Here is a 16,487-nt window from a genome sequence, read left to right as displayed (position 1 = left end):
CACACACAAGTGTGTGAATCTGAAGCATGCATTCACACTGATATTTATTCACAAAAATGTGCCACAACAGAAATCAAAAACACTGGTGATCACTCAGCTGCACTGTTGAGTCTTGAACTGATTGAAGAGAGAAAGTGGCACACTTTTGTGTTTGTCTTGCAGACAGTATCTTTGCTTTGTCAGTGCTATTAACAGGTAACATCTGAAAATTTTGAGTGTCACTCTCAAATATTGACTCTTCATTATGTAATAAAATGGAATACTGGGAATACTGTCATATCCTGGGTTGCTGAAGCTACTTAAATCAACATAGTGCTTGAGTAGAATGTCTGCCTTGTGCTTATCACACTGTCTGCCTCTGCTGTGATAAACTACCAAAACCCCAAACACAAAACAATGATGATTTTTTAGTTTGTAGCTAGCAAATAGATAATCTGCAAGGGGAAAGGGAGGCAGAATAAATATATGCTTAGATAAGGTAATTAATGTGGGGAGCAACCCCTCCCACCTACTTTCGAGATTGCAAGTATATTATGGGAACTTTGTAGAAACATCTTTTTCAAAGCTTGAAGTACATAAATCCATAGGGTCCTCACATTCAGAAGCACAAGAATTACTCACAGTATCTCAGCAAAGGAAGATGATGATGACAAACGTTATCCAAAAAGACCCACTTTTTACTTCTTAAAAATATGGCTTTAAGTACTACTTAAAAATATAAATTTGAAAATTTTAATCCAAAATTGGCTTACACAATAGGCTCTGAGCCCAGGGTAATATCTGGTTAATATTCTGTAGGTTCTTCTTTCTTCTGCTAACTTGAGATCTCTTTCAGGAATCTGAAATGGATTCACAGGGCAATATATTCACTAGCCTTGCCCACTTCCTCACAAGGTATAAAAAGCCCATCTCCACCAACCTCTTATTTTAGGTGCAATAAGGTCCTAACTACTTGTCATCCTTGCACAGACCCCCTCCAGTTTCTTAACAATATTACTGAATTTGGAGGCCCAAATCTGGACTAACCATGTTGTCTACCTTCCAGCCTTCCTCTTGATCCCAAACTTAGGCTTCCGAAGCTTTCATCTACAATCCGGGGCACAATGGTTCTTCCTTGTTTGCAAGAAGCACAGTAAGTTGAACATTGCCTGTAGCACTGGCATACAGAAATTGCCACTGTTGCTCTTCCCTCCTTCCTCTGTAGACTCAAGTTTCAGGCATTTGGCAGAGAGACACCTCAGTGTTTTTGAGGAACTCTCACTGCCATAGTCTTGGCTTGAATGTTTATTATGTCTGATTCCTGAAAGCTTTCTGGAACTCTTCCACTGAAGCTACACTGCTGAGCAAGGCTGAGATTCTGTTTTGGCACAAAAACTCTTCAGTGGCACAGAATCTTCATGTTAAAGAAGAATTCTTTTCCTTTACTGAAGTATGGAAATGCTTTCTCCCATTAGATTTCATTATCTTATCTTTGCTGCTATGGAGTTTGCGCTGCTGCAAGTTTGAGCACTAGTATTTAATCTTCTACTTCTCTCTCAATAAAAGTGTGCTAAGAAAGAGCCTAAACTTTTACAGGCTTTCTCTCTTCCCTCAAGCAAAGTTCTAATTGGGTCATCATTCTCATCAAAACAGTCATGGTAACTATGTTTGTACAGTGCTGGAGCTTGGAGATATTGTATATCACACCACATTTTCCAGGAAACTTGTTAGAACTTGTAAGTTAACTTACTAGTAACTGTGAAATGGGTGGAGTGTGAACATGTTAATATGAGTCATGAATACAACCTGTATGACATTACATGATTTTATAGTGATTTAAGACCCTCCGTACCAGGAAGCGAGGTTAGTCCATTAATTTAATTGAATGTATAGGGAATAAACAACAATTTAATCAGAATACATTATTCCCTCATTTTCCATATATTAAATGTATTTAATATATGTGCCCATGTATTAAATAGTTGCTCAGAATAAACATTTTCATAGTCTTATAATGAATTTAACCAAATTTTCAAACAAGATAGGCAATGATTGTTAAAGTCTTAATGAGTTATGTTGTATGTAAAGTTTGACCCAGCTGGATATACTCCTTTTTGCTACATTTATATAAAATGTAACATTTTGTATTTTTATTTTAAATTTTAAAAAGGTTTTACATTTTCATGAAATATAACAAAAAAGAATAGACAAAGTATGGTCCTTAGGGTGACTCTAAGGACTTTTCTTGAGCTAAATGGTCTTTGGCTTCCTTTATTTATTCATATTAATGTACCTTATATTTACAGTTTAGCTCTCTCGTTTACATAGGTCTTGGTTGGTTTTTTTCTGCTTCCTGAGTTCCAGCTGTTTTCAGGGGATTGATCTCAACAACAGATAAAATTTTCTTTTTTAATGATAAATAGATGTGACATTTTATCCTGAAAAAGACCTGAAACATTTTAAAGCTTTTGAACTTATTGTTTAGATTGTTCAAAGTCGTCAGCTACCAATCAATGGGAGGTGAGACTGACTAGCTTCAAGAAAAAGGCACTTGGAAGAGTCATTGTCCTGCTATGACCATAGGTGTTAGCATCTTCGTTTAAGTGCTGTATTTCATTCACCTAGTGAACAACTGAAGATTAATTGCAGGTGTCAAGGTCTTCAATGAAAGTTAGTTGACACAGCCTCGTTGTCTTCAGTAAAGAATTGTCCCTACTCAACAATACCTTTTCCTATGTATTTCTTCTGCTTCTCAGAGTACCTTTTGTGGTTTATCACTATATATCCTATGTTCTAGATCTTATTCTGTCCTTTGAAATTCATTCTATCATCGGATGCTATGTCACAGAGCCTCTAAAGGCCAGAGTAGTTTCCAAACTACTCCTCTACCCAAGGACCAACTAGTAAAAATGTTGTGCTGGGCGATCTAAGGGGAATCAAACCCATAACATGAAATACCAGCGGGCAGGAAGCCAACTGGGAAAAGAATTACACAGGATAGAATACATATAGCTTTGCATTTTTTTACTGATCCACATGGAACCATGTCAATGTTTACTCCTACACCTAGAAGCAACCTACACAGCACTGGACAAAGGAAAGCACAGGATACTGACTTTCCAGACTCTTTCATGGGACACACTCACTACCTAGCTCTATTTGCTGGGTCCTAGCCTTTATGGTGGTACTATTTGTAGGTTAACATCAGAAAAACAAGGCATATTTTTATAATGCTGGTAATATTTTACTGGATTATAGTTATTTGTAAAGATGGAAAATTGTGTTGGTAAACATGTATGCAAGTTTCAGGTTGCACTTCATTAAAGGAAGTTTACCTGAAGAAAGACTTTGTAACAATGATTGAAAAGCCATCAGTGAGCATGTTAGCATGAACATGCAGTCTTAGAGACACCTTATACCATACTAAGAGCACAGCACACTTAGAGTCATAGTATAATTTAGGTTGGAAAAGACCTTTAAGATCATTGAGTCCAACCATAAACCAAACATTGCCAAGTATTCCACTAAACCATGTCTCTAAGTGACAAATCTACACATCTTCTAAACACATCCAGGGATGGTGACTCAACCTTTTTCCTGAGCAACCTGTTCTTTAAATATAGGTACCTAGTGACAACTGAGACCTCCAGAGATCCTCTGTCTGATTTCCAGCTGCTTTTTCAGGTGTTCATGGGTCTTCTACAAGTCCTGTGTCCTCTGTCAGCTCCATGCGTTTCTCTCAGATACTGGTGAAGAATTAAAATGTCTTTGGATACCCTTGATTAAGCAAGTGAGTTGAACTCTGTGTGAAAACTTACTTTCTATCCTGGACTTTTTAGCCAAAGTCTTTCAAAGTATAATAGTTACTGCCTTACACTTAAAATCATCTTAACCAACTACAGCCATCTCCAGTGCTAGACATGTCCATCTGTGCTGGTCACTCCAGGTCCCCTCATTAGCCACTGAAGAGAAATGGGCATTTTTAAGAAGATATTAGTTTCACCTATTTTTTACTGTCCAGATGACAGGAAGCAATAAATCCTACCCTAGATACTTAACTTTTAAAAAGCTTTAAAGTTAGATGAAATGGATCCTAGATATACTGTTTTCGAGAGAATAAACTTTCCTCTATTTCCACACACACCTCCAACTGATTGAGCTCAGTGCAGAAAAAATGCATATTCAAACCCCCAAATGACACTGATTACAGAATAGTCACATAATGAAGTTTTAATAATACATTTACTGAATGTAAATTCTGATGGTAAAAGTAGGATGCTCGTATTGTATGATCTGTGTTCCAGCTTTGTCTACAGGGGTGAATTCCACCTTATGGATGAAATCTTTATTCTACAGCTCTACACAGCTGTGGGATGAGAATGATATAATTAATAGTGAGCACTCAGATCCTGACTTGTAGCAATGGATGCACACCCCACCATGCGGTAATGGGAGTGAATTTTCTCTTAGCATGCACGTATGGGCTAATGTGGAGCACACTGTGAATTCTCCTCTTCCAATTGGCTGTAAGAAAAGGAGGATGCAAAAAAAGTGATGCCTTTATTGCAATTTTTGCTAGCACTAGTCTTCATCTGCTTCCTTAATTAGTCCTGCTGTGTGGTTGAGACTCCACATAGTCTGTCATGCCACAGTGAAGACCTTTATATTATAATATAGCAATTATATTATTTAGCCTCACACACTCCTGCATCAATGACTGGTTCTATCTTGCATGCGGCAAGCTTTTGTATTGGACAAATACATGGCTTCTGTTTTTAATGACTGAAGCCTACTTGTTTCAATAGGGTTGGTCTGTCCTGTTTTCCAGTCCCTCCAAGTGATGCAGCCATGACTGGAATAACAAAGGTAACAGGGGAGCAGTGACTGAACTCAAATAATTTTTGTAATGATCATTTTCTATGTCACATACTTTCAGGATTCAACTTCCTAGTGTATGTGTGTGTGACTATTAAAAAGTGAACTACATTTTTGAAGCTGGGGCTTTATTTCTAAACCTCAGGTGTTCCTGACAGGGTTATTAGACATGCTTTTCTGGATATGTCCTCTGAACCACTTCCAGTGATCTCAAATGTGAATGAGATATCTGAATATTACTATTATTTCTGATTTTCACCTACTACATTTTTGGCATTGAAATTAATAATTTATGGGTCCTTTTTTGCCATTGAGGGCAGAGATTTTATTTTTTCTATGGCATATTGGGGTATGTAATTTCAGACTGACACAGTCTCGTACTCATTGTTAAAATGTTATTGTAGAGCCACTGCACAAATCTCTTCCGTGAACTTTGGCATTCGGCATGAGAGGATCCTCACAATTGAATAGACCATGAACTGCCACTAAAGAATTATGAACATCAAAAATTCATAAAGCTATGCAATAAAGTTTATCAGAAACTCACAGTTAATGCTTTTTTATCAAAACTTGCTAAATAAAGGTTTCTATATGAGTAATATTCTTATGGGATCAGTGAAGCCTTTTACTGGTTTCAGGAAGTCAGGTTTAGTCTGTGTGACTGTCATTCACACGTATCCATGTATGTTAGCAGAGGATTTGTGTTTTTAAATTACTTTTTCCCCCACTAGGAGAAAGCAATGTCGAAAACAGAACATAGCAAATTATCCCTCTAAAAACCAAAGAGAGGGAGGAGAGTAAGCTCCAGTTCATATACGCATAGCAAGCATGTTCTGAGAGTATCTGCTTCAGAGTATTACAGGTTTCTGTCCTTTTTCTTTGCTCTTTAAACTATTCATTAATTTTCTGCTTCTCCAGATTCCTCAGGATTATGTGTGAAGCTCTGTTTTATTGCATCTGTAACAGCATACTACAAAAGGGTGAAGGTGGTCAATTCAATGTTAAATATCATCTTGAGTTACAAATATTCTTCCCAGGTTTTGCTCCCAAGTCTATGTTTTCTTCTGTGATTTTCAAGCTATTCAAGTCAGCATTACTCTCCTTTTAGTTCATTGCACCCTCAACATGCTGTCTATCCATCTACCAGAAACGAGATACTAATTTAATACAAAAAAGATTTAATCAAATCAGCAGGATGCATGCAAGTCTATACTGCTACATCATTCGTTTTTGCTATTATAGACTCTATCCATCTTTAAATATAAGAAGACATTGAATCTTCTCTAAAATGAAAAAAGAAGTTTGAAAAGTGTAAAAATAACAGTATCTGCTTTTAGAAGCATAATTCAATACCATGTTTCAGTGATTTCAGTTTAAGTAATGTTTTAAAGGTGAAAATGTGGCTTTTAAAAACCCTAAAATATTTGAAATTTTCCCCACCTTTTTAAAATCTTCTAGAAAGAAGTTTCCTTTTCTTTGGTTTGATGTATTTTATTTAATTAGTTTCTCCAGCTTAATCTTTCACTTTAGACTATCCTTTGAAAATAAATCTATTCAGTTTTTATGTTAACATATACTATTTCAGTCTGCTCCAAATTAATCTCTGATGAATGTTCCAGTGAGCGTAAAATTTCAGAACTTTTGGTTTGGTTCTGAATAAAAATGACACTTTTTCAACTTTAAAAAAGTATTGCAAGCCTATAAATCTACTTTCATCACACTTCTTTTTTCTATGTTGTATTCAAAGGGTTACTATCTCTCTTCAGTGCGTTTCTTCTTCCATACTTTTTCCTGCTATCAAGTAGTCCAAAATTACTGGCAGGTATTAGACACCCATCTACTTGATGTCTGTAATCTTGGGAGGTGAAATTCATCCTGTCCCTGTAGAAAATAGTGAATGTCATATTCAGGTAAAGGAGAAACCTACAGTATGACAAAGCAGAATGTGGTCTGTGGATTTGAATCTATTCTCTCTTAGGCAGAACTCATAGATTTGCTTATGGGATCCTCCCAGCTTTCCTGCCCAGGGACAACCATTAGCATCATAAGGAAGTTTCCATGGAAAAGGCACAAGGGTTTGTGGTAGAGCAAATGTCAAGCAGATAGGAACTGTAAAAATTTACACAGGAGTGATAGGTGTAGTGGAGTTTTCTGAAAAGTTACTGAAGGATCTCTGATTTTCATAGAATCATGGAATCATAGAATGTGTTAGGTTAGAAAGGACCTTTAAAGGCCCTCTAATCCAACATCCCCTATACCAACCAGGGACATCTTCACTAGATACGTTGCTCAGACCCTCATCAAGCCTGATATGTCCAGGTATGGGACCCTGACTACCTCTCTGGACAACATGTTCCAGTGATTTACCACCCTCATATTGAAGATTTTTTTTCTAAGATCCAACCTAAATCACCCCTTTCCTAGTCTACCCCTTGCAAACAGTTCTTCCCCAGCTTTCTTATAGGCACCTTTTAGGTATTGGAAGGCTGTTATAAAATCCCCCCACAGCCTTCTCTTCTCCAAACTGAACAAGCCCAAGTCTCAACCTATGTTCATAGGAGAGGTCATTCAGCTCTGATCAATTTTGTGGCCCTTCTCTAGATGTGCTCCAGCAGTTTCTATTCTTTTTTTTTTTTTGTGATCTTGTGCCAAAACATATGGTCTTAAACAATTAATATGGATTTGCCTGAACCATATTTGCAGACATTAGCACCTGGGAATCCATGTAGAAGCACACACCCTTCACATGAAGTCTCTGTGTTCTCCACCAGGTAACCAAACAGTGGGTTTGGTGAGTGACTCCCTTATTTAGCTCAAACAGGAGACAGCAAAAGTCTCTTCCTTTCCTCGACCTGTAAAGCATCCATGGTTTTCCAGTCAGTGTCTTTTCAAAGGATGAAAAATAGAGGAAGTATTTGTGTATTTATGTGTGTGTGTTTCTCTGTGTGTATGAGATAGAGGAGACTGAAAACTAAATGAATATGTATGCAACACTGTATAGTGACATCTGATTGATATTTCTACAAATTAATTCCAAGTGAGTGGTACAGTGTTGATGTCATAGGTTACTGATGCATATACTCTTCCACGGGCATAACATTTTGTTCCTACAACTCCCATTTGCTATGGGTATCTATCAGCTGAGCATCCACTAAATGCTGCTGTTTAAATTGCTTATTTGTTTTGCTGGTTGGTGGGCCTTAACGACCTAAGGACAGAGGACCCACGCAGTGCTCTGTATTTTCTTTCTGTAATTGTATATATAAAAGCCCCACGTTAACAAGAATGATTTCACTTCCTCTATTTAAGATGACATGCAGCCTTCAGTGGCACAAAAAAATAATTGCTTCAGGGGCATGATCCTGCAAAAGTTGAACCTTTCCTGAGCTGAGTTCAGTACTCATCATTCCCCTTGAGTTCCAGTGCCTAGTACCTCTCAAGGGCAGCTAGTAACACTGTTGAGGAACACTGAGCATTACTTTCCAAAAGGGAAAAGGATGGTGTTATTTACCAGATCCCTAACAATGGATGATATTGCTTAATATGATAGCCATTTCAACTGCTGAGAAAATTTAGGTAGGCAGAATGCAATTTGTCCAAGACACTGGGGATATACTCTTGTTACAAGGGCAATGACATATTTAATCCTGCCTGAAGACAACAATCCTAATACTTCCTAACTTTTTTTTCCCCAAAACTGTTTTTGAAAACACTCCTAAGTAGTGCCACAACTAAAATAAAAACAAAAAAATATGTGGAGATCTATGATCTCACAGGTTGGCTATATGAATATATGTTTCTAAATAGCACTCTGTTAGCATTGTGTTTCCTGCTCTATTGTGAGACAGTAGTTATCCAGTATTTTGAAGATCGGAATTTCCAGTTTGTGTGAAATCACATCTATTGGACCGAGAAGCTCAAGAAAATTAAAAAAGTTATCCAGGTATTTGGCTCAAAGCAAAATTTTTGGCATATTTGAGTCAAATGTAACATTTGTGGCCAGTAGGTCTAGGGAGGTAATTGAGCCCCTGTACTCGACATTGGTGAGGCTGCACCTTGAGTACTGTGTGCAGTTCTGGGCTCCCCACCATAAAAAGGACACTGAGGTCTTTGAGCAAGTGCAGAGAAAGGCAACCAGGATGGGGAAGGGGCTGGAGGGCAAATCATATGAGGAGCGGCTGAATGAGCTGGGGATGTTTAGCCTGGAGAAGAGGAGGCTGAGGGTAGACCTTATCACTACCTACAACTACCTGAAGGGAGGTTGCAGAGAGGTGGGCAATGGTCTCTTCAGCCAGGTGACAGAAGATAAGAACAAGGGGAAATGGCATGAAGCTGGGCCAGGGCAGGTTTAGATTGGACATTAGAAAAAAATTTTTTACTGAAAGAGTTGTTAGGGCCTGGAACACGCTGCCCATGGATGTGGTTGAGTCACCTTCCCTGGATGTGTTCAAAAAAAGGGTAGATGAGGTACTTAGGGATATGGTTTAGCATAGGATCGGAATGGTTGGACTTGATGATCTTCAAAGGTCTCTTCCAACCTTGTGATTCTGTGACTCTGTGTTTCTGTGATTTTGCTTTCTTGATGGAAATTAATTTGACTGTTATGTTCAGATCATGTTCCTGAACCTGCAGTGATATGAGAATTACAACTCTGAGTCACTCAAATTTCACTTTCCCCAAGTTTTGATTTGATCCTGCACCACCATTTTGAAACTGGATTTTTTCTTTTTTGTCTGCCATCATAAATGATCTAACTTGGGTTGACTCAGACAAAGCATGTGAGCTTCAGATTTCTCCTTTCCAGTCTCAGATGTGGCTCCAATTGTTTTACCTTAGGCTTGGACAGGAGCAGAAAGGTATTACTGTTTCTAAAATGGCATGTTTGGACAATTACATAATTTCCATTTCTTTTTCATGGTATTTCTGGACACTGAAAGCACATTTGGGACTTTTCAGGCACCAGGGGATTGGGCAGTCACCTATGATAGTAAAATAAAGATACAAAAGAACAAATACAGTGATGTTCTTCACTATTTAACTATTCAGTGTATTGATGTCCCCTTACAAAATGCTGTGGGCCATAAAAAAAGAAACAAATAATGAATTTCAGTTCTAGTTGAAAAAAACAATTGGACAGCTATGATGAATCATCTCCTATAAAAAGAGAAAATGCTGTAACTGTTGGATCGTTTCCAGATCAGACACAGCACTGCCACTCTAAGGCGGTTGTGAACTGGAGAGGTATTTTGGGGGGTACTGACATGTAAATAAATCCACTAAGCATCACCCTCTGCTCTGGCTTTCTCAGTGTTGGAATTGCTGTACGACAGAAATGTCCAAGCAGAGAGAGAAATAAACAAACCGCTGATACATTGCAAGCTATTCAGTTTATTCGGGCTGTAATTTGGCCTAATGAAATCAAGTCCTGCAGCCTGTGCCCGTTATCCACCTGCCTGAAGGAAACAATCTTTGTAATTTTTTTTTTTACTTTTTGTTCTTGTTGTTTGTTTGTTGGTTGGGTTTTTTTGTTTGTTTGTTTTCATGAATGCTGCCTTGTTAGCAGTGTGGGCAAAGCCTCCAGCTGAAATTGCTTTGTGGTGTCACTTGGTTTGATTACACCATGACACTTGTAGCCGATTGGATATGAGGAAAGATCTGATTGATATCTCGAGTCCACCTCTGTTGTCATTTGATCTAGGTGATGCTAGTGTGGAAGTGGAATAAAGCTGGAGAATCTAATCATCAGAAAGTCACAAAGGGTGGAGGTATGTGGATTAACTCTAGGTATTCTTGTTTCTGAACCTGGGCACAGGGTTGTAAGGCTGGACAATAAACCACACCTAGTTTCCCAGTAATTCTTCTCCTTTTCTGAGAGGACAAGCTGGATTTTTTTCTGTCAATTCATATGTGTGCAATTCAGAAGAAACTCATGTAAAGCCAAACAGATAAGCTTTTAAGTGCTGAAGTCAGTATAAAACTGGTTCAAGGAAAGAAATGTAAAATCTGTAACTCTATACTGTGCCTAAAAAGTCATACATACACAGATTTACTACTTTTTGACAAGGTAATGCTAATGCAAAGAGATGATATTGCAGTTTTAAGTTAAACTTTCCTTTTACATAAGCCATTAACTTATATAAGCTTATCAACCTGACTTCTTTTGAACTGTTTGAACAGTGGAATTATCTCCTGTAAGAAATTTTGAAATTGCTTGCATTTCCGAACCCACTTGAAAAATCAAAATATTAAGTTTCTGAAAAAAAAACCAGCTAAAAAGCCCTTCTGACTTGAAAATCTTGGGATGAAAAAGTCAGTATTTTTACCAGAGTGAATTTGTTGTATTAAATTGAACTTTTAAAAAAGTTATATGTTGATGCTCCCAAAAGGAAAATAGAAGAATTTTATGGAATCCAGTAGAAATATTAAGTTTTGATAAAACATCCGCAGGTGAGAAAAAATACTGATCCCTGAAACTTATAATTCTTCAGCATTTTTATTAATACACACTTTTAATAATCCTAAGTATACCTTATACTTTTTGCAAGTCCTGTGCAGATATAAAATGACAGTCCTTAGACAGCTTAGCACTGTTATACACATATAAGTACTAATACACATATTAAGCACTAAAACATCCAATTAAAATAATCTATTTGAAGTAACTCAGTAAACAAATGGGATTTCTGGAATTAGAAACTCTAGAAATACTAGTTCCCAAATGGATTTCCATGCTTTGTGTGTGTGTGTGTGTATTCAGATATGCATGAGCATTTCTATATTAATAATGATAGCTAATAGCTACAGGTATGTAAATAAAACCTAGCAGAAAATGTTCTTGCATGACTAAAGCTTCACCTGCCACTTAAAAAACTTCAGTCTGCCATTTCTTTGTTTCCACAGAGATTTTTAAATCTCTGCAAAACAAAGACAGATTTTATTTGGATGCCTAATTATTTGGAAAGGAGGTTGATAAACAGGGAGATAAAATGACGTCCTGTTTCTGGCTAGGCCAGAGTTAATGTCCCCAGGCAGTCAGAACACCACCTGACATCATTTCCCCATAAAAGGGGCTGGTTGGGGAGTGTGGCCTGAGCGTCCAGTCAGTCCTTGTATAGTGCAGCACTGTTACCGTCAGGTCAATAAGGTATTTTGTGTTATCATCAGGTGTAAGTGAAATTTGCTGCTGGTTGTTATTGTTCCCCTTTCATGGTGATTTTGACAGTAAACTGTCCTTACCCCAGCCCACAGAGGCTGTTTGTCCTCCGTGAGTGAGTGAGCAGTGTGTGGTGCTCAGCCACTGTTTGGGGCTGAACGGTCTCGTATGGAAGCAGAGGCAGTGGCAATAGGGTGAAGTTCCCACTAACTGGAAAAGATTAGGCTCACGACCATGTAAGGAACATGAAGGTGCACAAAGCCATGGGACCTGATGACATGCATCTGTGGGTCCTGAGGGAACTGGTGGATGAAGTACAAAACCACTATACACCATGGTTGGCAGTTCAGTGAAGTTCCCATTCTTTGAAAAAGAGGAAAAATAACCCCCACTTTTAAAAAGGGGAAAATGGAACACCCTAGGGAATTGTAACCTGGTCAGTGTCACCTCTGTGCCTGGCAAGATCATCAAACAGATCCTCCTGTAGACTATTCTCAAAGACATGGAAAACATGGAAATTATTGGTGACAACCAATATAACTTCACTAAGAGCAAATTGGTCCTGACAAGTTTGATGGCCTTCTATGACAGGGTGACCATATTGGTGGATAATGTAAGAGCAACTGACATCATCTACCTGGACCTGTGCAAGTATTTGATACTGTCCTGCACATGCTTGTTTCTAAATTGGCAAGACAGGAATTTGAAGGTTGCACAACTCAGTGGATAAGGAATTATCTGGATGGTCATACTCAAAGAGACCGACGACAAGTGGCATTCCTCAGGGGAACAGGCAGAGGGGCTCAGTGCACCCTCAGAAAATTTGCCAATGACACAAATCTGTGTGGTGCATTTGACACACTGGAGCAAAGGGATGCCATCCAGAGGAACCTTGACAGGCTTGAGATGTGAGCGTGTGTGAACTGCATGAAGTTAAAGGCCAAGTGCAAGGTCTTCCACATGGGTTGGCACAATCCCAAGCACAAATACAGGGTGGGGATTGAAGGCAGCCCTGTGGAGATGGACTTCAAGATGTTGGTGGATGAGAACATGAGACAAAAATGCATGCTTGCAGCCCAGAAAGCCAACTGTATCCTGGGCTGCATCAAAATCAGCATGGTCAACAGGTCAAGAAAGGGGATTATGCCTCTCTAGTCTGTTTTGGTGAATCCCCACCTGGAGTCCACCTCACAGAATCACCCACCTCTGGGGTCCCCAACGTAAGAACACGGAGCTCTTGGGGGGAGTCAAAAGAGGGCCACAAAAATGATTCTAGGGCTGGAACACTTCTCCCATGAAGACAGGCTGAGACTGTTGAGGTCATTCAGCCTGGAGAAGAGGACACTCTGGGGAGACCTTAAGCAGCCTTCCAGTACCTAAAGGGATCCTACAGGAAAGTTGGAGAGGGATTGCTGGTTTACAAGGGTGTGTAGTGATAGGACAAGGGTAGGTTTAAATTAGATAAAACAAATGAGACCTTGGCACATGTTTCCCAGAGAAGCTGTGGCTGCCAGTGGATCCCTGGCAGGGTTCAAGGCCAGGTTGGATGGGGCTTTGGGCATCGTTAGATGATCTTTGAGGTCCCTTTCAATCCAAACCAGTCTGTGATTTTGTCTGTAATTCCGTGATTCTGTGATTCTATGATTTTGAGGGTTCAGAAATTTAAGGAAGATAGTATTTGATACTCCCTCCCTCAGAATCACAGAATCACAAGGTTGGAAAAGACCTTTGAAGATCATCAAGGCCAATCATTCCCATCCTAAGATAAACCATATCCTTAAGTACCTCATCTACCTTTTTCTTAACCATATCCAGGGAAGGTGACTCAACCACATCCATGGGCAGCCTGTTCCAGGCCCTGACAACTCTTTCAGTAAAAAATTTTTTTCTAATGTCCAATCTAAACCTGCCCTGGCACAGCTTCATGCCATTTCCCCTTGTCCCATCTCCTGTAACCTGGCTGAACAGACCATTGCCCACCTCTCTGCAACCTCCCTTCAGGTAGTTGTAGGTGGTGATAAGGTCTCCCCTCAGCCTCCTCAAGCTAAACATCCCCAGCTCCCTCGGCCACTCCTCACAGGATTTGCCCTCTAGCCCCTTCCCCAGCCTGGTTGCCCTTCTCTGCACTTGCTCAAGGACCTCAATGTCCTTCTTATGGTGGGGACCCCAGAACTGCACACAGTACTCAAGGTGTGGCCTCACCAATGCCGAGTACAGGGGCACAATTACTTCCCCTAGACCTACTGGCCACACTGTTTTTGTACAAACCAAGATGTCATTGGCCTTCTTGGCCACCTGGGCACACTGGGCTCATATTCAGCCTACAGTCAACCAACACCCACAGATCTTTCTCCGCGTGACAGCTTTCCAGCCAGTCTCCCCCAGGCTTGTAGCTCTGCATGGGGTTGTTATGTCCCATGTGCAGTACTCTACACTTGGCCATGTTAAACTTGGTCTCATCCCATCGGTCCAGTCCGTACGGATCCCTCTGAAGAGCCTCCCTATCCTCAGGCAGATCAACACTTCCTCCCAGCTTAGTGTCATCTGCAAACTTACAGAGGGAACATTCAATCCCTTCATCAAGGTCATTGATAAAGATGTTGAACAAGATTGGACCCAGGACTGAGCCCTGGGGGATGCCACTTGTGACCGGCCTCCAACTGGATTTGGTTCCATTCACCACCACCTTTTGGGCCCGTCCATCCAGCCATTTTTTAACCCAGCTGAGGGTCCACCTGTCAAGGCCAGTGACAGCCAGTTTCTCAGTCAGAAAGACTCCTCCCCACAATTTTTTTTTGCTAATTTAAAATAGTTTATAATTATGAAATAACCACAGAAATGGGAAAAGGAGGGAATCAGAAGCACTCAGTCCTCATACTTGGCAGTTGTTAACCACAAAGCTACCTTTGACTGTTATGTTTAAAGATAGATGTACTTGATATATAATATAGAACTTGATATATAATACAGATTATATTTTTAGGACTAAAGGGACCCATTTTCCTCACTGCTTTTATTTGGGACTCATTATATATAATTTTGTTCTGAAGTTCACTAATAATACAGTTATTCAGTACATTTTAAAATGAAATTAAATATTCATTTATTTATAATTCTATAAAAACAAGTGACTCTACGTACATCTATCTGTTACATAGAAATGCATGTAGTCAATCAATATAAAAAAATCACATCAGTCCTGTTATTTCCTTTAATGACTTCTGTTTATGGAGTTTTTCAGAACTGCATGAAAGTCTCATGTTATTGGGTGCTATTACCTTCTCAATATTTATCTTGCTTTTCTCATTGGAGTAGTAACAACTGCTACAAAATGCTAGTGATTGCTTAAGCCTGAACGTCATATTTTTGACCGCTCACCATGCGATCAGTTTCTCTTTTGCTTTTTAGGATATTGCTTGAAGATTTATTTGTAATTATATCCTCATTAAAATAGTTCATCTTGTTGATGCAGTGGTACTTCCTATGGTGAAGATGAAGTTTATTTTCTATTTACTTTCCCAGGACATTTTTAGTCGTGAAAGATATGTCTCTTCAGCTGAGGAGAAGTTACCCTGCAAGACAGCATAGGGAATAAAAGTGTATAATGGTAAGGTCTTGTATGGGTAAGAGGCTGCAGAAATGCCCAGGTATTGCTTCTGCATGTGAAAAAGAACCTGCACTTAGCAACCTGCTCAAGTCAGGAAACCTATTGAGTGTTGCACTAAGTTCTGATTTGAAAAGGCATTGATCAGACTCAGTGCTAATTCTTTCACTGTGCTTTATGGGAGTGGGATAGGTTCTCTTTCCATCGAGCTGATGGTAGCTCTGCCATTGATTTCATTTGGAGTAATAGCATCAGCCCAAGTGTCTGTTGCAGGACAATAAAGTACAGTTTATTTAAGTGCATGAGAGGATTTTATGAGACAGCAAAGCACATGGGCTGTTGAGAGTAGAAGCAGCAAATAAACTAGACAAGTAAGACAAACAATTCCAGGCTTTGTTCTTTGTGGTCCACCATTTTTCTGTATCTGTTGATTATAAATCCCAGTTTTTAATCTCTTCAGCCACTAACTACCCACCACAATACTTCTTTATTCAATCTATATTCCTTGCCTAAATACCAGTTTTCTTCCTAAAGATGTCTGTCCTGTTTTTACTCCTGGGAAGTTTAATATTTTATTATTTTTTTCTGTAAACCTGTTGGATTATTCCACTTTCCATGTTATCAGGCCATACTACCTGAATGTTCTAAATCATCAAGCCACTTCCATAGCAGTCTTCCATCTGTGCTCACTATTATTTTAACAGTTCTTTCAATATACTGATTTACTGTGTGAAACGATCCTAATAATCATGTTAAGCTATTTCTTTTTAAACTGTATGCATCAGTACTTTTGACTCATTTTTTCTTTAGGAAGATCCCAGGGGCTCAATTTAAAGGTACCTTCAGGTTTCAGAAACTTTTATTATTACCATATTG

This window comes from Gallinula chloropus (genome assembly GCF_964237585.1).
Source record: "Gallinula chloropus genome assembly, chromosome: 3".
In the NCBI taxonomy this organism is placed as follows: Eukaryota; Metazoa; Chordata; class Aves; order Gruiformes; family Rallidae; genus Gallinula; species Gallinula chloropus.
Note: the sequence above shows the minus strand (reverse complement) of the source record.